At 35.9% G+C, this 21641-nt stretch overlaps 1 long non-coding RNA gene across 20 annotated transcripts; it reads right to left on the reverse strand.

Moving 5' to 3' along the window:
• Positions 1-331: 331 nt before the first annotated feature.
• Positions 332-7537, reverse strand: LOC141377692 (uncharacterized). 20 transcript variants are annotated; one of them, XR_012390244.1, is made up of 11 exons: positions 7454-7537; positions 6950-7040; positions 6815-6845; positions 6231-6280; positions 5235-5342; positions 4891-5021; positions 4496-4762; positions 4278-4399; positions 2936-3007; positions 2350-2437; positions 332-981 (listed from the first exon to the last, which is right to left on the reverse strand). It is a non-coding gene; the product is annotated as an uncharacterized lncRNA (long non-coding RNA). The 20 variants fall into 20 exon arrangements; XR_012390234.1 differs by having other exon boundaries at positions 2832-3007; XR_012390239.1 differs by having other exon boundaries at positions 4278-4416.
• Between the last annotated feature and the right edge of the window lie 14104 nt (positions 7538-21641).

Raw genomic sequence — 21641 nt, forward strand, 5'->3', positions numbered from 1 at the left:
TTAAAATAATTTGATAAAATCTTATTAAAGTCTGTAGTCAATTTTTTTTTACAATTTTTTTATAAATGGCATTCAAAAATTTGCAATCTCCTCTGAACTAATAACACATCAATAATATAAAATAACAATACTTTCTCAGAGATAACCAGTTTTTTTTAGCAAACTCTAATGCACGACACAAAACAGATTTTGTCATTATATGTATATATATATATATGTATATATATATATATATATATATATATATATATATATATATATATATGTATATATATATATATATATATATATATATATATATATATATATATATATATATATATATATATATATATATATATATAATCCCTTAATTTCTGTTTAACAGAAATATTTTTTAACACATTTCTAATCACAATAGTTTTAATAACTCATTTCTAATAACTGAGTAAATAATATTTGACTAGATATTCTTCAAGACACTTCTATACAGCCTAAAGTGACATTTAAAGGCTAAACTAGGTTAATTAGCTTAACTAGGCAAGTTAGGGTAATTAGGCAAATTATTGTATATCGATGGTTTGTTCTGTAGACAGTCGAAAAAAATTGCTTAAAGGGGCTAATAATATTGACCTTAAAATGTTTTTTTTTTTAATTCAAAACTGTTTTTATTCTAGCCGAAATAAAAGAAATAAGACTTTCTCCAGAAGAAAACATAACATTTTCTTGCTCTGACCTTATATATATATATATAAAACTGGTTGTAAATTGTGTACAATGTTCCAAGAAAACAGAAAAAATGAAAAGAAATAACCTGTCATTTAGTTTTGTTTTATCTTGTGGAATGTTTTTACACATAAAAGGGGATAAATAGGTGGAATAAAAAGTGTGTCGCCATCCTCGAAATTGTTCTTGTATGTTGTCTTCAACTTTAGTCTTCACAAGTGAGGCTGGCCCAAACCGGGACTGCAGTAGCCAAATCTAATCCTTGTAGTGGGAACCCTTAAATAAAGCAAGAAACCAAAAGGAGAAAGATTAGCATTGCAGCAGTTCATATTACCACAAATATATATTATTTGTTTCATGACATATAACTGGAGTATGTGTTATGCAAGTGCCTAGCTAAAGTGTGTAATTTAATTTAAACTTAAAGAGTGTGTCTGAGCACTAATTTTCAGAAAAGCCATTTGAAAGTTAAATTCCTTGTGAAATCATAATGAATGTTTTTTTTTTTGGTTTTTAGTATCATTGTGTTAGTATAAATGTGTATCTAAATATATGTCTAATCTTCAGATACCACATTACATGCAAATTAAACTAAGTTTCGTCAACTAAAATGTCACACTGTACACCACATTTAATATATCATAGCTAGGGCCAGGAGGAATCTGCGGATGTTTTTTGCTATTTCTGCTGAAAATTTTGGTGAAAGTCTGCGGATTTCTGCGGAATTATTTTGGGAGTATCATAACTAAAACCTTAATATATGAAATAAAAAATAATATATTTTTAAGTTTTATTTAATGTTTAAAATGCAAATCCAATTAGATTCACTATATTTGGTAAATAAAGCAAGTTTTTCATATAACATATCTAGTAAGACAGAAAATATTACTGTACAAACCTCATTGTACATAAATCAGATGAACATTTTCACATTAGTCAATAATATTACTGAAATTAATTAAAAAACTGAATAAATATAGATTTACACACATTTACTCAAGTAAATAAACAGAATTAATGATAGGCTAAACATCTGCGGAGTTCTGCGAAAAATCCAGGTGAGCCTAACCATAGCTTTATTTCTGTTACAAAAAAGGTTTTTCAGCAAACAACTTCTATTATATGTGGGCTATAGAGGAGGATATATAAAGAAATTATATATTCAACTCTCTAATTAAATGCACCTGATGCAGCTAATCAAGTCTTTTAGGCTTATTTGAAAACTTAAATGACGTGTTGACCACAGTTGGACAACGCTCAGTGAGAATAATTTTTTGCACAAATTCTTTTTGTTCTAAAGAAACATGTCTGATTGTTAGCAATCATCAAAGACCAAATATATATAAATAAAATATAAATAAATACTATGCTCTTAAAAATAAACTTTTCATACATCAAGAATACTAAAAATATGTTTATTTAAAATGTTTTATATAAAAAAACAGCTTGAGGAGAGAATCAGTACATTGGAATACTATTTTTTCAGAAGGATCATGTGACACTATTAATTATATACATTGTATTAAATTCACAGTATTACTGCTTAACTGTATTAATTAAATAAAGCTGACACTATCAGAAGAGAATTTACCATACCAACCTTAAAGCTATGAAACAGTAGTGTATGTTTAAGATGTTACTCACTAGTCCTATTGTACTTTGGAGAGGTTGTCTGACAGGAGGATCCCTTCAACTCAGCAGAATTCTCAGCAGACCATCAGCGTACACCAATCTAAGAATAAAATAAGCAATTTGTTAAAAACCAAAAATATATATATTTTATATTTCCAGGTTCATAGGAAAGAAGAAAGCTAAAGCAGATTTAAAATGTAGAAAAAAAAAAAAAACCTATTGACAATTTAATGGCACAACATACCCAAAACTAAGCACGCTCAAATGGTTAATTTACATAAATGACAACTGCTTCTCATTATACCAATATTAGCTGTTAAGGATTCATTCATTCATTTTCTTTTGGGCTTAGTCCCTTTATTAATCTGGGGTCGCCACAGCGGAATGAAAGGCCAACTTATCCAGCATATGTTTTACGCAGCGGATGCCCTTCCAGCTGCAACTAATACACACTCATTTACACACACTTATACATATGGTCAATTTTAGCATACCCAATTCACCTATGTCTTTGGACTTGGGAAAACCGGAGCACCCGGAGGAAACCCACGCCAACATGGGGAGAGCATGCAAACTTCACACAGAAACGCCAACTGACCCAGCCGAAGCTCGAAGCAGCGACCTTCTTGCTGTGAGGCAAACATGCTACCCTCTGCGCCACCATGCTGCCCTGTTAAGGAATCAGATTAATATAAATCAATTGACATGTTTATTTAGTGTCTGACACATTAAATATTGCATTTTTAAATATTGTTTCTTTTTAAGATTTATTTCAGAATTAACTATAGAACCTGGATATATCGTCACATTTTCATGCACAGCAGCATTTCCAAGAACATAGAAAAACAGAATATAGGCCAACTGAAAAATAAAAATAAAAAAAAACTCTGACTGAATGCTTTAAGTAACTGGTTAGGAATGGGCAGGTATAAGATTCTGAGGGTATAATCTTAGATAAAAATATCACAGGTTCACAGTATTGTGATTACTGCTCTGAAATGTGTTTTTTTTATCTCTGTGTAAAAAACAGCTACTTTTTCCCCATTGAACACAACATGTTTAATTTTAAGAAACATTTAAAATATTTTGTAACAGTAAACATACCAGGCTAAATAATAATTTAATAAAATAGTGCTATCTTCATTAGACTCAAAAACACTAATTTCTTGTGAAGGCATAATAAGCTATTTGTTTTTCAGATGTTTGCTGAATCGTGAGCTGACCAGTAGCTTTTGATGTGGAGGGTCTTTTGCTGCCGTAGATAATGTTGGACTATTTCTTTAAGTCTTTCTTTAAGATAACGCGCTAAAAACCATATACAATGCATCCGGAAAGTATTGATAGCGCTTCACTTTTTCCACATTTTTAATGTTTCAGTCTTATTTTAAAATGGATTAAATTCATTAATTTCCTCAAGTTTCTACACACAATCCCCATAATGTGTGTTGACCCGATTTTAGTTAATCATTTACAAGTCAATATTGCCTATATGGATTGTAATTTAAAAAAAAATAACATGTAAAATTGCAGTGTTAAATGCAATGCCATCAAACATTTTAGACGCACCAGTGCAAAAAGCTAGTCTAGAGCACTTGGAATGTTGGTGTAGTTCTAGTTAAATTCAGTTCAGTTAAAGCTGTATATGCAGCCGGTCTCAAGTATAGGATATAGTATTTAACTAATCTTAACAACTAAACATTTACGAGTCTGTATTAGCCAGCTCATGTACTACAATGTAACAGATACTGTATATTGCCACCTTGATACTTAAGCTTTCTTTAAAATATTTTGTGTTCAACCGATTAATTAATTCTTTCATTTAATTTTTTCAGTGCAATAGTATAGCTTACACTGGTGTATTTGTATGGACCCCCCAAAATAGCGGAGGCCACTTTCTGGCCACCCAAGTATAAACTTCTATCCTAGCCACTGTGAACTACCTGTCTGTCCTGCTCCAGAACTCTTTGTCGGCTGCTTGTATGTGTGGATACAGCTGCACAAGTCTTATAACACTGACAAATACAGCCTCTGCACATCCTCACCACCAGGAGAACAGAATGACCTGAAAAATATAACCAACTGAAATCAGTTGAAATGTATTTTGTCTTGTGATGATGACACAAAAATAAATTATTTTTTACAAAGGATGTGCTGTTACCTATGAAACGGTCTATAATGAATGATCTTTTGATCCTGTTTCCTTGATGTCATTCACTCAGAGATGGTTTGGACATTTGATTGTATTTAAACTGTAATGAATTTAAGTTACAAAAACATTGATAGCAGGACCATTGATCTTGTAACTTATACAAATTGTTAAGTATTGAACAAGTCTGCAACCAAACTAGTCAAGTTAATAATACTAATCTCAACTCAACTATGATTAGTTGTCTTGTTTCTGCTGCCCAGACGGTCTCTCCACCTGCTGATAAAAAAGGAAAAAGTATGGTATTTTTACAACAATGAAACTGCAAACAACTTAACTATAAGGGGGTAAGCAGTGAGCATCTTTTATTGTAAGCAATTTACTGAATACTTTGTCACTGGTATTACCTAAAAACCAAACGTCCCAAGTTTGGCTCATAGCTGTCCACACATCTGCCCAGTAGCTTGTGGTAATACTGAAGACACTGATCAGCTGGTCCAACTGAGTTTAGAGTTGAACTGCAATCAGGCATCCAATACTGCAAAGAAAAAGAAACTCACTTTGGGTTAACAAATAATGTAATCCAACACATTTCAAGTAATTGTGCAGTTAATTCTCTTATTGAATTTTCTGAGAGCTTATGAATATATTTTGTCTTCCCAAAATAGCATGTACTGAAACACAACATTATGTAAATATAATTTAATAAGAGCGTGACGTGGTGGCACAATAGGTAGTGCTGTCGCCTTACAGCAAGGATGCTGACTCGAGCCTCGGCTGGATCAGCTGGCATTTCTGTGTGGAGTTTGCAAATTCTCCCCGCGTTTGCGTGGGTTTTCTCTGGGTGCTCCGGTTTTGCCTACAAGTCCAAAGACATGGGGTACAGGTGAATTGGGTAGGCTAAATTGCCTGTAGTGTATAAGTGAGAATAAGCGTATATGGTTGTTTTCCAGTGATGGGTTGCAGCTGGAAGGGCATCCACTGCTTAAAACATATGCTTGATAAGTTGACAGTTCATTCCGCTGTGGTTACCCCAGATTAATAAAGGGACTACGCAGAAAAGAAAATGAATAAATGAATGAATGAATAAGAGTTAAACTGATTTGTTAACATGTCTGTCAGGAGCTGATCTACCTTTTAATTAATTTTTTGCTTAATTTTTTTAACAGGTAAATCAATATATATATATATATATATATATATATATATATATATATATATATATATATATATATATATATATATATATATATATATTTGTACAAAAAAATGGTTCCAGTAGTAACGCTCCTTAAAGTTAAACTACATATTCACATTCCTCATCTGTCTACTGTTACATTATACTAATCGCTGTTACATACAGTGGCCGAGAGTGCAAAGAGAGTAATAAAACACAGACAAAGAAGACAGCTTTGTCACTTTTTCTATGCTATTTGTGAGATTGTGTATGTTGTCAAACTGATGAAAATGTTTTCTCAATTTACTTTAACATTTTTGTGTTTGTTTATGTTTTTATAACTTGCAGCTGTTGTTAAATTTAAAAGTATTTTAAACATGGATGGACATCTAAATGCATAAAGGGCACATATCTCAATAAATTATGAAATATTTTCAGATAAATCAATTTTGAATTAAAATGTATATTAATCTTCAGACTTGCATCTCCCTGATTTTTTTAAAAGAACAGCCATTCGTTTGCTCATCACTGTTTGACAAGTGTCTGGCAGTCAGTCAAAAATATACTTACATATAAAGATGTTCATCAGCTACACAGCACTTAGGTTAAACTTTGACCTCCTTTTCAGTTGATGTGGAAAACAAAAAGCAAAAGAAAGAAAAAACAAAACGACTGAATACAAGTTGCATATCATGCCTGTACAAATCAAAATGTATTCATTTAGGGCTTAAATTGACTTGTTTGAGGATGAGTTAAGGTGTAAGGGATGAGTGAACGGTGTAAATTTACATGTAATTCATAGCTATGATGTAAAGCTGAATTTTCAGCATCATTACTCAAGTCTTCAGTGTCACTTGATCTTTCAGAAATCTTTTTTAAAGATGTTGATTTAGTGCTTGAGGTTGAACTAATATAATGGTGATTATCAAATGGTGCTGATTTGCTGCTCAAGAAACATTTCGGATTGCTATCAATGCTAAAAACAGATGTGATGACAAATAATTTAGTGTAAACTTTTTTCTAAGATTTAATAAATCAATTAATCATAAAAAAATAAACAAAATGAAAATCACAAATATTACTTCATTAGCAGCAAATCTATATATTTACTAAGTTCTGAAGAATCATGTGATGTGAAATTTAATACCACTCACATGTTTCAATGTCAAAACTTTCTTAAAACAACTGCAATAAAGACAAGTAACAGATGCATAATATATAGACATGTAACATTTGCATAATGATGTGCAATGGAAATTCATATGAATTAATCCTATGCTTAAAGTTACCTTTCTTTCCTGTATCTCTGTGATCAGCTCCCTTCAGAAATTTAGGAATCTTGAGTTATATTTTCTGTAGCAGGGGGTTATTCTCTCACTCCTGAAACCACAGAACACTTTTTTACTTAACATTTAGTTTAAGATACCATGAAATATCAAAACACGATTGAACTTTTGATTCACGGTCCTTTACAGTAACGTTACAATGCGTATTTTAGACTACATATGGAGTGCATTCAATTAAAACATTGACAAAACCTCTCATCTACACATAAAGAATAAATAAAAGCCAAAACTTTAACAAACAAGTTTAACAAGAGCTAACATTAAGTAAGTTAACGTAATATTACCCCGACGCTAACGTTACCAGTGCTAATATGCTAACGGACTTTTACGAAGACTTACCACTCTTATATAACATAATATTCAACTGAATATTCATCAATTGCCAATAATAAATGTGTGAGGAACAGTTTTATGTAGTATTTGCTTTGTTTTAGGGACTAAACTTACCTGAAAACAGTCAAAACGGCAGCTTGAGAGAAGTCGTGTTGTGTCTTTCAGGTGGTGTCGTGTCGTGTTGTAGCTTCGTTTCCCATAGCAACATCCTCTCCGCTCCAGTGTTGGAAGCAAGACGCGCGCGCACATTAAAGTCTTGCAGTATTGCATTTATAAACATGATCACTTCATAGACAATTTAAATAATAACCTTGTATTTTAAATCTTGAATTTAAAATGTATTTAGCAGTTTTATATACGCTATTATCTTTAAGACGAGCTTTATAGCCTACTAAACTGTTACAAAACAAACACTTTATTTGTGCATCAGATTCACTGTCAAAAATAAATAACCAATAAATATAAATGCAAGTATATATAAAACAAAGATGTCACTCTGTAAAAAGGTGTTTATTTTAATTAAACAGCCGAAATGCAGAACATACTTGATTTTTACACTGGGAAAAATGTATTAGAAAAAGCCACAATAAAAAAAAGCAAACAGCAGTTAACACCAGAAAAAACAACGTTTTCATTATTAAAGCATAACAATAAAACTTTTTATATTTTAATGAATTGAAATCATGTGTTGTAGGCATTTTGGTCAGTTTTACTGCATTAATGTAGGCTATTTAAAGCTGGACCGACCGACGCAGTTCACATGATGCATGTCGCGTTTGTCTAATTTATTATGCACGCAAAAACTTACTTGTAAACCAAATATGTTGCCGGATTCTTTCATGGGCATGAGAGATAAGCACTTTATCAGCATCTAGACCAGCAGCCTGTAAGTACATTTAAGATTTGTTTCAGTTGTTGTGTATGGTTTGAGGACTTGTTTCCAGCTGTTTGTGTAAAGTTGTAGGACATTTAAACTTGCTTTCAGTTGTGTATAATACTAGAAGTTGTTTAGCCACTGTTTCCTTGGTTACTATAAGAGCTTGTGTAGCGAACGCAAACGCGGTTTCGCGTCGTCCGCCTCAGTTTCGGCCCTTGTTTTGACTCGGGAGGCGTGTCCAAACGCCAGGTAACCACTATATAGCGAGCACGCTAGCATTAGTCGGCAGGAGAAGCACTTTATCAGCATCTAGACCAGCAGCCTGTAAGTACATTTAAGATTTGTTTCAGTTGTTGTGTATGGTTTGAGGACTTGTTTCCAGCTGTTTGTGTAAAGTTGTAGGACATTTAAACTTGCTTTCAGTTGTGTATAATACTAGAAGTTGTTTAGCCACTGTTTCCTTGGTTACTATAAGAGCTTGTGTAGCGAACGCAAACGCGGTTTCGCGTCGTCCGCCTCAGTTTCGGCCCTTGTTTTGACTCTCGAGGCGTGTCCAGCTGAATTCAATCAGCTAGTGCTTTGGGGTTATATAAACAACTAGTTCACCGCGGCAGCGGTCGCGGCAGCCTCGTGTGAAGACCGCCTCGTGTGAAGACCGACGAGGGTAAAGACCATCGACTCTACCTGCGCGACTCCACCGAGCAAAGACACCGACAAAGCACTTGAGTACTTTACTGTATTGTTTTACTTTACACTTATTTTTTTGTTGTCAGTGCACTTTTATTATGTGTTTTCTAATTCCTGTTGTTACTAACACTCGCAAAACACGGGAGGTGCGCTGCAGGCGTAATCCTCACAACCTTCGTTCAATACATGTATCTACTATTTCACAACTCTCTCTCTCCGTGGGCCTCTGGAATTGTCAATCAGCTGTTAACAAGGCTGATTTTATTACCTCCATAGCTACATATTCTGACTATAATCTCATGGCTCTAACTGAGACCTGGTTGAGGCCGGAGGACACTGCTACACATGCTACTCTTTCTGCTAATTTCTCTTTTTCCCACACTCCTCGTCAGACAGGGAGAGGGGGTGGGACTGGACTACTAATTTCCAAAGAATGGAAATTTACTCTGATACCGTCCCTGCCAACAATCAGCTCCTTTGAATTCCATGCAGTCACCATTATCCACCCCTTCTACATAAATGTGGTTGTCATCTACCGCCCACCAGGTAAATTAGGTCACTTCCTAGATGAACTGGATGTTCTTCTCTCATCTTTTTCTAATTTTGCCACTCCCTTATTGGTGCTAGGTGACTTCAACATTTACGTTGACAAACCGCAAGCTGCAGACTTTCAGACTTTGCTTGCCTCTTTTGACCTAAAAAGAGCACCTACTTCTGCTACCCACAAATCAGGTAATCAGCTAGACCTTATTTACACACGACACTGCTTCACTGATCAAACAATAGTAACTCCACTACAAATATCTGATCATTTCCTTCTGTCTCTCAACATCCACATTACTCCTGAGCCGCCACACACTCCTACACTGGTTACCTTTCGCAGAAACCTACGATCTCTCTCACCCAATAGACTATCCACCATTGTTTCAGACTCGCTTCCTCCATCTCGCAAACTCACTGCACTTGATTCGAACAGTGCCACTAATACACTCTGCTCCACACTAGCATCATGTCTAGACCGATTATGTCCTCTTGCATCCAGGCCAGCCCGTGCCAGTCCTCCTGCACCCTGGCTCTCGGATGCTCTCCGTGAGCATCGCTCAAAACTTCGGGCTGCGGAGAGAATTTGGCGGAAAACTAAAAATCCTGCACATCTCTTAACATACCAAACTCTTCTGTCCTCTTTCTCAGCTGAGGTTACTTCTGCAAAGCAGACGTATTACCGTCTGAAAATCAACAATGCCACTAATCCTCGCCTACTTTTTAAAACATTTTCCTCCCTCCTCTATCCTCCTCCTCCACCCGCATCCTCCACACTTACTACTGATGACTTTGCTACATTCTTCTGCACCAAAACTGCAAAAATCAGTGCTCAATTTGCTGCACCTACAACAAACACGCAAGATACAACACCAACACCACACACACTCACCTCTTTTTCTCAGCTCTCTGAGTCTGAGGTGTCCAAACTTGTGCTATCTAGCCATGCAACCACCTGTCCACTCGATCCCATTCCCTCTCATCTCTTGCAAGCCATCTCTCCTGCAGTCATACCAACACTGACTCACATAATTAACACATCTCTTGACTCTGGTTTATTCCCCACTACATTTAAGCAGGCTAGGGTAACCCCACTGCTAAAGAAACCCAACCTGGACCATACGCTACTTGAAAACTACAGACCAGTATCCCTGCTTCCATTCATGGCCAAGATTCTGGAGAAAGTAGTGTTCAATCAAGTCCTGGACTTTCTTACTCAAAACAATCTCATGGACAACAAGCAATCCGGCTTTAAGAAAGGCCACTCAACTGAGACTGCCCTGCTCTCGGTCGTGGAGGATCTCAGACTGGCTAAAGCAGACTCTAAATCATCAGTCCTCATTTTGCTGGACTTGTCAGCTGCTTTTGACACTGTCAACCACCAGATCCTGCTATCTACGCTTGAGTCACTGGGCGTTGCGGGCACTGTTATACAATGGTTCAGATCTTACCTCTCTGACAGGTCATTCAGGGTGTCTTGGAGGGGAGAGGTGTCCAACCTACAGCATCTAAACACTGGGGTACCTCAAGGCTCTGTTCTTGGGCCACTTCTCTTCTCCATCTACACATCATCTCTAGGACCAGTCATCCAGAGACATGGATTCTCCTACCACTGCTATGCTGATGATACCCAGCTATACCTCTCTTTTCATCCTGATGATCCCTCGGTTCCAGCTCGTATCTCAGCCTGCCTGTTGGATATTTCACACTGGATGAAAGATCATCATCTTCAGCTGAACCTCGCAAAAACGGAAATGCTTGTAGTTTCTGCCAACCCGACTCTACACCATAACTTTTCAATCCAGATGGATGGGGCAACCATTACTGCATCCAAAATGGTGAAAAGCCTTGGAGTAACGATTGATGACCAACTAAACTTCTCTGACCACATTTCTAGAACTGCTCGATCGTGCAGATTTGCACTCTATAACATCAGAAAGATCCGACCCTTCTTATCTGAACATGCAGCTCAACTCCTTGTTCAAGCTCTTGTTCTCTCCAAACTGGATTACTGCAACTCTCTACTAGCTGGGCTTCCAGCTAACTCTATCAAGCCTCTTCAACTGCTCCAGAATGCAGCAGCACGAGTTGTCTTCAATGAACCTAAACGAGCACATGTCACTCCGCTGCTAGTCCGTTTGCACTGGCTGCCAGTTGCTGCTCGCATCAAATTCAAAACTCTGATGTTTGCCTACAAAGTGACTTCTGGCCTAGCACCTTCTTATCTGCACTCACTTCTGCAGATCTATGTGCCCTCCAGAAACTTGCGTTCTGTGAATGAACGTCGCCTCGTGGTTCCATCCCAAAGAGGAAAAAAATCACTTTCGCGAACGCTCACGCTCAATCTGCCCAGTTGGTGGAATGAACTCCCTAACTGCATCAGAACAGCAGAGTCACTCGCTATTTTCAAGAAACGACTAAAAACTCAACTATTTAGTCTCCACTTCACTTCCTAATCTGCAATTGCCTATTTGAATATCACACTAACTGTACAAAAAAAAAAAAAAAAAAAAAAAAAAAAAAAAAAAAAAAAAAAAAAAAAATTACTAACACTTCCCTTCTTAGACTTTACAGACCTGAAACTTGCCTTTAGTACTTATTCATTGTTGCTCTTAGTGGTGTAAATTGCTTCCTTGTCCTCATTTGTAAGTCGCTTTGGATAAAAGCGTCTGCTAAATGACTAAATGTAAATGTAAATGTAAATGTAGATAAAGTGCTTATGAAGTGCTTCGTCGGCCTCTGGTCGTTAACCGATGCAGAGCCGACGTTTGTTGAGCTGGAACAATAGAACACACGACCGAACGATCATGCGTATGTTTGGCCGACCATATACCGATGTTAGAATTAAAGGGGCCGACGTGTTGACCTTCGGCCGACGTCGGCCCAACGTATGTGTGCTGTCTGGGTTTATGCCTGCACCAGATCAAAGCAGGTGTAAAGTCCAGCACAGAGCGCGTTGTGCGGTCAACTAACAATACCCGCTCCACTGTCTCCAACACACAAATACTCGAACTCTTTATTTGTGGACTTACTTTTGATAATAGGCTACTATCATTACCTTTATCATGATTCTATTTTTATTTTTATTATTCAATTTTTTTTATTTTATTTTCTTTATTATATGTTATATCCATAATTGTTTGCACTACTGCCCTTTTTGCACTGTCTTTGTACGCAGTGACGCTGCACTGCTTTGGCAATACGAATGTACAGTTATTTGTCATGCCAATAAAGCACCTCAAATGTGAAAATAGCCTAGGCAACAAATAACAAATCGGAGTCTAATAATAACAAATGCCATTTTCATTTTCATACACGTGTGGGTTTTGACAATATGTGTTTAATTAAGCTATAAAGATTAGCCTATCAGATGAAATGCATAGTGAAATATGAAATAAATGTCAATTTTGCTGAATAATTAATTAATCTATATCTTTAATATTTTTAAAATCATCTTGCTTCGGCCCAGAGAAAGAGGCGCGCGGCACCAGCGGACCTGTGCTTTCCCAAACAAAGCCGTACAGTAACTTGCGCTGAATATGAATGGTTTGGGGGGGGGGGGGATATAGTAGTGAGTGTTTCCCAAAACCCCTATAGTTTCTCTGTCGCAGATCCATCATTTGAATCACGTCACTATTAACCCTGCTTTTATTTATTAAATGCTTCCCAACGCCGCATTTCTGTTGAGCGAAAAAAAGCTACTGAAAATAAATAAAGTTATGCCAATGCCATTTTAATAGTTTCATGATAGTAGTAGCTGGTGTGCTTCATCTGCGTGATTCTGATTTGACATTCTTCCGCTAAACTTGCACTGTCTTGGTGTAAATGGGCTATGAACTGTTGCTATTGAGGCTAAGGTGTAAATAGGCTATAGTTCTCTCTGCAACTTTCAGGTTTGAGGTGGGGGAAGTGGCAGAGGCAATTCAAATGAACCATCTCTAAAAATAAAAAATGCCACGTACGCGGCATCTGTGTAAAGATCATTAACTTATTTTATTATTATTATTATTATTATTATTATTAATTCATTCTTTCATTCATTTTCTTTTCGGCTTAGTCCCTTTATAAGTCTGTAATTGCCACAGCGAAATGAACCGTCAACTTATCCAGCATATGTTTTACGCAGAGGATGCCAGGAGGGCCAGCTGGGGCTTTGGGGGGCGAAGTGAAAGGAGAGACGGACTTTGCCCCAAGTCTGGGAAAGATGGCTTGCCGTCATTACACTAGTTTTCCGAAGGCACACGAGTTACATGCGCCAAACACATGAACAAATAAATTAATAAATAAGGGAAAGAAAACATCTAGCCTTATGGGTTGAGAGGTCTTTTTGATTATAATCGCCGTTATGTTTCCGTTTTAAATGTAAGGCTGTTGCATAAAATAATACAATTTTAATTTATAAGTGACTTTGCTGCGTCCCCCTGGATGTTTCAATAACGCATAATAATCTTTACACCATATTAAAGACACAGCAGACTAAAGGTTTTCGAGAGTTTTTGTCTAGTTTAAACGGTGTGTTTGTGCGTGTTTATATGCCTGCATATGTGTGTGTGAGAGATTGAGCAAATGAGCGCTCCCTTCACAGCTCTGGTAAGCTGCGAGCAGCTTCTTTCTTTTTGTTATTTATTTTGCAGATAATACACAATATGAATAAAACAGAAAGACATAAAACTTTACGTGTACCCTTTTGTAGACTTAAAACAAGTGTCATATCTTTATAAAATAGCCTAAGCCATATTGAAATATAATTTAAAGAATTACAAATATCTGATATAATAAAATCGCATGAAATAAATAAACCATTATAAAACAAGCAAAAGCAACAAGGTAGGCCTTTATAGCCTACATAAATGAAACCTTTAAAGCCATATTAAACAAAGCCATTTTACAAAGGCTTTGTTAAAAAAAAGATTTTATATATTCTCTAAAAACAGTAAACACCAGAGAAGGTTTAAAATATTATTTATTTATTTATTATTTATTTAGGATACGATGATAATAATCAAATCATGCAAACAGAGCATTTTTGGGGTGAGTGAACGCATGAACTGCGACCTTTTTTCAGTTAACCAAATGTGCAGTGCCACTTTAAAAACGGATCAGGGGAAACTACAAAAATAAGTGTATTCTGTGTCCCCAAACAAGCATTGATGTTTTTATATGACGCGCTAAAATTGAAAAATGAAATTTACATGAAGAGCTTTATTAGTGAAAAGCTGCTGAGCGCAACGCAATATATGCTGTTTTATTACTCGCTCTGTGCTTAAATAGTCTACTTAACACTTTCCTTAAGATCACAGATACAATATGCAACATCTAATTCCGGGGACGTTCTGGGGGCAGGGTTTGCGTGTCATGCTGCAAGCTACTAGCCCGAAAGTGAAAACGCGACATGATTTCAGCCTCACTGATGCCCATTAACACCTAACAGACAAGCTTTTGGTTATGAATAGGGGGAAGGGGTCTCCACTCTTTAAGTGTTTTTCATAAACATGAATACACAAAATCCAAAAATAGGACGGATGGCTTAACAAAACCTATGCGTTTAAAAACGAAACCGCATTAAAAATGGGGCATTATGAAAATGAATGTTTCTATGCACAACAACTGAACTTAATGTGTTATTTAAAATATCTATATTACGCTCCAAGCATTCGCCAAAACGAATATATTTTTACGTAAAAACACAGAACATAGCTGAATAGAGTGTTGCCTGCTTTAGACGATAGGTTATTAATTATATTATAAATGGTTATGTTCAGGTCAGTGAAATAATACCTTTAATAAATAAAATGGTGGGCCAGTGATTCCCTCGCTGTCATCAGTGCATGGGTTAATGAGCTTAGGAGAATTCTGCTTTGCATTTTTCTATGCATTACTAAAATCACTAAACCAGACATTTGTTTTATAAGTTAACCAAATATTCGCAGAGATTCAGCAGTTTTTTTCTGATGCATTTGCCATTCATGCCAGTCAGTGAAAAAAGAAGTAACTGTGGCCCTGTTTGCAGGTATTAAGATTCGTTTTCATCAATCTGATGCAACTTTTATTATTTACAGGACGTAAAAATGCAATTAAAAGTTTCAAATCAATTCAATTCAATTCAATTCAACTCAATTTATAAAAAGACTAGCCTATTTTATGCATTAAATAATGAAATATAACTAATTTCCTTTATTTCTGATTAGACCATGCATTTTAGACTATTTTACAATTGTAATATGTGCATATGCTTTTTTTAAAATAACATTCGTCTAACAAATATTTTAGCACATCGAAAGTAATTAAATGACCTGTTTTTGATTAAAAACCTTTATGCAAAAGGATCAAAAATTGATCGCGCACGCGTAGGAAAATGCAGTTATGTGACACATGACATGCATGGCTCCTATGCCGCGTTTTTAGGATAAATTGGCATATAGGTGCTGCTTTGAATAGAATAAAACTATTTAAAAACACATAAAAAACTTCACAAAGCGTATCTTATGGAAAAACACCAATTGCCGGGCTCTGCTTTCGGTTTTAAAAGAATCAAGCAGCTTTAAAAAAATATAATTTGCTGAAGAGAAATGACAGAAAAAAAAAAAGATTAAACATATCGGGACTGTTAAAAGAACATTTCTCTTTAATATATTCTTTCGACTCCGAAACATCAGCTAAGATTATGAATTACGGAGTGTCTCTATTGCCTGCTTCAGCAGTGCGTGGCTGGTTATGAACGAGGAGGCGGAGAGAATGCGCTGTTTAGTTTCGGCTTGATATACTTAAATAAAAACTAACACCGAACTGCTTTTAACGCTCAAAAAGTTAAACTAAAATGCACAACTCTTGTTGGTTGCACCCGCGGGATGCACAATAAACCTATCGCGCCATTATTTTAATTCTATATTCGTGAAGAATGAGCCATGAGATTGAGATTTTTGAAGGTGCTCTCCAGCGGCGAAGTTCCTGGCAGAGTAGCTGGTGAAAAAATGTGCATGCAGAAATTGAACAAGAGGAATAACATTTTAAATTATATAACAAGCATTGTATTCTTTCTAATCCCCGCCCAGTTTTAATACAAGTTGTGTTCTTCAATATTTGTGGCTGGGAAGTTTATTAATAATATATTTATAATTATATATTATTAAATAATTACATATATATATATATATATATATATATATATATATATATATATATATATATATATATATATATATATAGACAGAGAGAGAGAGAGAGAGAGAGAGAGAGAGAGAGAGAGAGAGAGAGAGAGAGAGCGCCATTACAAGTAAAACAACAACAACAAAAAACAACAATTTTACTTTAAAGAAAAACAGATGTTTTGAGAAAAAAAACTGAACAAAACTGAAACCAAATTATTAAAACTAAACTTGCGGCACTTTATTTATGTCCTGTGGCAAAATTATTTTTATTATACTTTAAGTTATCTGCTTGAAGTAGGCTAGGTCACATTTATCAATGGTAAGTTTTAGTCTAAGTTTACATCAATAACAATGTGCATTGTCCTTTACCATACAAAAAAGGAAGAAAAAACATTATTATACACCATAGTAGCCGCAAATCTTTTTAAATGCATTAAAAAAGCAAGCACATATCTTAGCCTTACCTTGAGTTTGTTCACATTCTGCCAGTATTAACATACATGCTGTATTTTATTACAGTTCATTTTGATGAATTAGGTCTAACTGACAGCTTTTTCTTCTTTTTTCGCGGTTATGCGGCATTATATTTCACACGCATATGCAAGGTGACTGAAATTGAAATTAAAATACCAAACATACTGAGCCATTAATTAAAAAACAAAACAACAGTTATAGCTTCTTTAAAGGAGAACATTGACGTTTTGAAAAAAAAAAAAAAAAAATGAACTGAAACTAAATTATTAAAGATAAACCTGCGAGACTTAATTTATGTTATGTCCTGCGGCAAAATTTGTTTTATTATACTTTCAGTGATCTCCTTAAGGTAGGTCAATTTATTTATTTATTTATTTGCTTTTGATGAAGCAGCATTCAACTTAAGCTCTTTAGACCATGCCACTGACCGTTTCTCAGTGTTTCGCCGCAATATCTTTAAATAAATAATTTATTTAGGCCTAATTTCATTATTAATTAGTTTTCATTATTCGTTTATTATTATGTACAATTGTTGAGACATAAAATAAGATAGTAAAATATAATCAACAACGAAAATTAAAACAAAAACAGAAATAAAAACATAAATGAAAATGTCTTGTCTTAGTCCTATCAAAATAGCAAACACTGAACATCTCTCTATATTTAGGCTAAAAGACTGCTTTATTTATTTATTTAAGACCACTTATTTGTACTGAATGTTTGTGCTTTCATGTTAGTTGTCTTTTATTTCTTCAATTCTATTTTCCAAAACTAGTCCTCTTTGCACTTAAAAAGTTTACAATAAAGTGTGTTAACAAATTTTAAATGATTAATGAAGGAATTATAATGCTTTGACTTATTGTTTAATCTCATTTACAAGCACAGTAGCATATTTAAAGCTGCTGTAAAGGCTATTTCTGTCCGTTCGCATCCCGTCCCTTTGCGCCCCCTGGCGGCTCATTCACAAGCTGCTGTCATATACTAAAAACAGAGCGGCAGTTATTTCAAACGGCGGCGGTATAAGACGCGGCGGTAATAGTCACTTTGAACTCTCACCTACTGTACATTCATGCCTTCCGTCGACACTACCCTAGAGTTTCTGAGGGAGTGAAATTTTAGATCTCAAAAAGTGTAAAAGTGCCTTTGGTAGATTTGTGAAAACTAAACGGCAAAAAAAAAAATGCCTCCTGGAATGTATTTCATGCTCTCCAGTAATGTATATAGGGGTACATAATCAGAATGAGTCTGGGTTGATAATTGTGCTGTGAAAAATCTAAAAGCCTTACAGCCCTACACGGATCTGAATAAAATGAACTGAAATCAATTTCAACGCTGACATTTACACATCTACACCAAGCGGCAACCTCCCGCTATCCCTCGTAAAGCCAATACGGAAGTAACTAAAACTAAAACTAAAACTGAATTCATCGCTTTGGGGGGCTGGCCCCAGGAAGTCCAGGTCATTTCTGACAGCAAAGGGAAATTGGCCATTTTTACAGCTGATAAAAATTTGCTTACAGCCTGGTACATAAGATGCCTTTGGGGCATATAGCTATGATTACCCTTGATGACAACTGTGAGGGGAGTGAATGTTTTTATAACTCATCCATTTCGTTTTTATTAAGTCATATTAAGTCTGCATAATTAAGGGCATGGTCACTTGAGTGACAGCTTGGACTTGCTGCTCACTGTCTCGTCACCTCAGCTAATTACGGCTGCTGAGCACGGCATATACATCATATTTTTGTATTGGTTAATGTTTTCGTTATACAGTCAATTGCCTTTTGGAATTATTTCCTACAATTATCAGATGATATGGCATGCTGTGTGCACTTAATTGTGTTCACAAACCGAGTTGCCTCCTTTTCCCAGGTGAGTGAAATTATATACTTGTATACCATCTCTATAAATGTATTTGTTTTATTTAAGATCATTTATAATGTTCTTTGGAGCTGTAAAGCAATCCAAAATCTGACAGATTGATTAGCTGTAGGCTCTAGAACCGTCATCTGAAGTGTTGTCATACATTGTCATGCCTGGATTTCATAAATACCCTTGCATTTACTAACACAGACTATAATTGAAGTGTTTGGACGTATTTTGCGTTTTCCTCCTGTTGAAAAACGTCTTAAGAAAAATGTTTAGTGGCTCTGTGTATTACAACAGTGTTTTTAAAAGTCTAAACACTTTATTGATATAGTGTACAACCAAGCACATGTGGTCAGAACACAACCAAGTCGCAGGTAATAAAGTATTAAGCGTTGTCCCAAAGTAAAGTCTGTGTAAGCCAGGTCCAAGCAAAATGCCAGCAGGTGTCTGTAGCTCCGCTCACTCTCCGCCTCTTTGCCCTTGTATCCTGCTGTGGGTGCGATGACACACAAACAAAATGGCGACAGTTGGCCGCGCCTACTCGTATAGTAGCTTAATTTGCGCTCTTCAGAAACCTATGGGTGATATCACAGATACTACGTCCATATATTTTACAGTCTATAATCTACACCTGCATTTTACAACTATTTCTCCCTGCCTGTCTGACCTGCAGGAATGTTCAAAAATTTTTAAATATTGTTAATGGCTTTTTATTCTCTTTTTTTCAATATACATATAAAAAGCACTATAGAAACAAAGATGAATTGAACTTTCGATTTCACCGCTGTTACCAGCTTGCACATTAGCTCACCATGTACTTTGGCAGACTTAAGATGCAGAGAGGATGACAGGGTTCGAGTCCGACGAAGAATGGCTCCAGAAAGCAGGTAAAATAAAAGACAAAAAAAAATAAAAAAAACAAGTAAATAACAGTGTGAGAACGTAATAAAAATCTGAAAACTTATTAAAAATTGGGGGGCTTTTCTTTTTTTTGGATTGCTTTTGAAAACACTGTTGGTTGGGTTTAGGGAGAGGGGTGATCCGGTAAAGCAGTGCTTTCAAAACATTATTAGTTGGGTTTAGGGAAGAGAGTGATTGGGTCAATCTGTGCTATGTAAACACTTTTAGTTGGGTTTAGGCAATGGGGTGGTTGGAGAAATCGGTCAGTCAGTCAACAGCGTCCTCTGTTGGATTTATGTGAGAGCAGCAAACGCAAATGGCACTCATGGGAGAAATTTGAGATCTGAAAAAGAGTACACAGCGGGCGCTGGTGGATTTGTGAAAACAAAAACTGCAAAGAAGCGTATCTCCTGGGACATATTTCGCGATCTCCAGAAATGTATATAGAGGTACGAATCAATAATGAGCCTTTCAGATCTCAAGTAAGGTCGACACCGTTGAAAGATGCCATCAAAAAGAAATCTTTTATGACAACCACACCACTACCAATAACATATCTCCTTTTTAATAATATGGCATTCTTTTTATCACTTTCTGAAGTGTATCGCAAAACAATGGCTACAAGACTAATGACTTACTTAGACTGAGACTGACTGAGTGAGTTGGACTGTCTTCACTGCTCTGGGAAAATAACCGTATTTCTGCAGACCCACGAATGAGCTCACTCTTCCCAGCTGTATCATCTGTGAATGGTCTGGTGCAGCTTTGCAGGGGAAAATCTCCTTGAGTGCCCATAGCAGGTGTCCATCTGAACTGTTCACCTTGAGCTAACATCACTCAGTTTGACTACGCTCCTCTCTTTATGTTACTTCAGTTGTAGACTCTTTCGTTGTAGAGTTTTTCTTTGAATTTACATCCAGATCATTAACGGATTCAAGGAATCCGATTGGGAAATACTATTCTGTTTCATTCCACAAAATCACATCACCTAATCAACAGTGTCTCACATCTGATAGGAGGACTTTCCAGGTCTTGTCCATGGATGAGTGACACCAGGAGTTTGTGGTCTGTCAGAAGACTAAAGCCAAAATATTTCTTGAAATGTTCCCAGGCCCACACATGTGCAAGACACTCTATGTTGTATTTTTGCATACCTTGTCTACACATCTGTCAGTAGTCTGGAGTAGTGTGAAATGGCCGGCTGTCCTCTACTGTTACTGCTCGCATCAACTGTGGTGGGTGTACGGTTCTTAATAGTGATGAAAGACTGACTTTTCAATAGCTGAGGTTTAGAGGTTAATGCACTGACATTTATATAAAAGATGTGTATCTTCAAATGTAATAACAAATCTGCTACTTGCAGATCTACATGCACAAACTGATATAAGCAAATGAGTAAGGAAAAAGGTCTAAAGCTTCATAAAGCATCTTGAGTAAAATTTAGCCAGTTAAAGGGATAGTTTATCCATTAATTTAATTCTGTCATCACTTATTCACCCTTCACTTGTACCAAACCTGTTTGACTTACTTATTTGTCTGTTGAATACAACAGAAGATATTTGGAAGAAAGCTGGGAACCTTTACCCATTGACAATGGTTATGGTTTTTAGCTGTCTTCAAAATGTCTTCTTTAGTGTTTAACAGATAAAGGAAACTCATTAAGGGTTGGAACCATTTGTGGGTGAGTTAATCACCCAATTCGAATGATATATGATTATAAGTGGTTATCAGCTGATAGATATGGGTCAGTAGGGGCCTTCTGCACCTACTGGTAGGCTTAGAAGGCTGTTATCATCCATCCTCATGA

The sequence above is a fragment of the Danio rerio genome, chromosome 14 (assembly GCF_049306965.1).
Source record: "Danio rerio strain Tuebingen ecotype United States chromosome 14, GRCz12tu, whole genome shotgun sequence".
NCBI classification, from domain to species: Eukaryota; Metazoa; Chordata; class Actinopteri; order Cypriniformes; family Danionidae; genus Danio; species Danio rerio.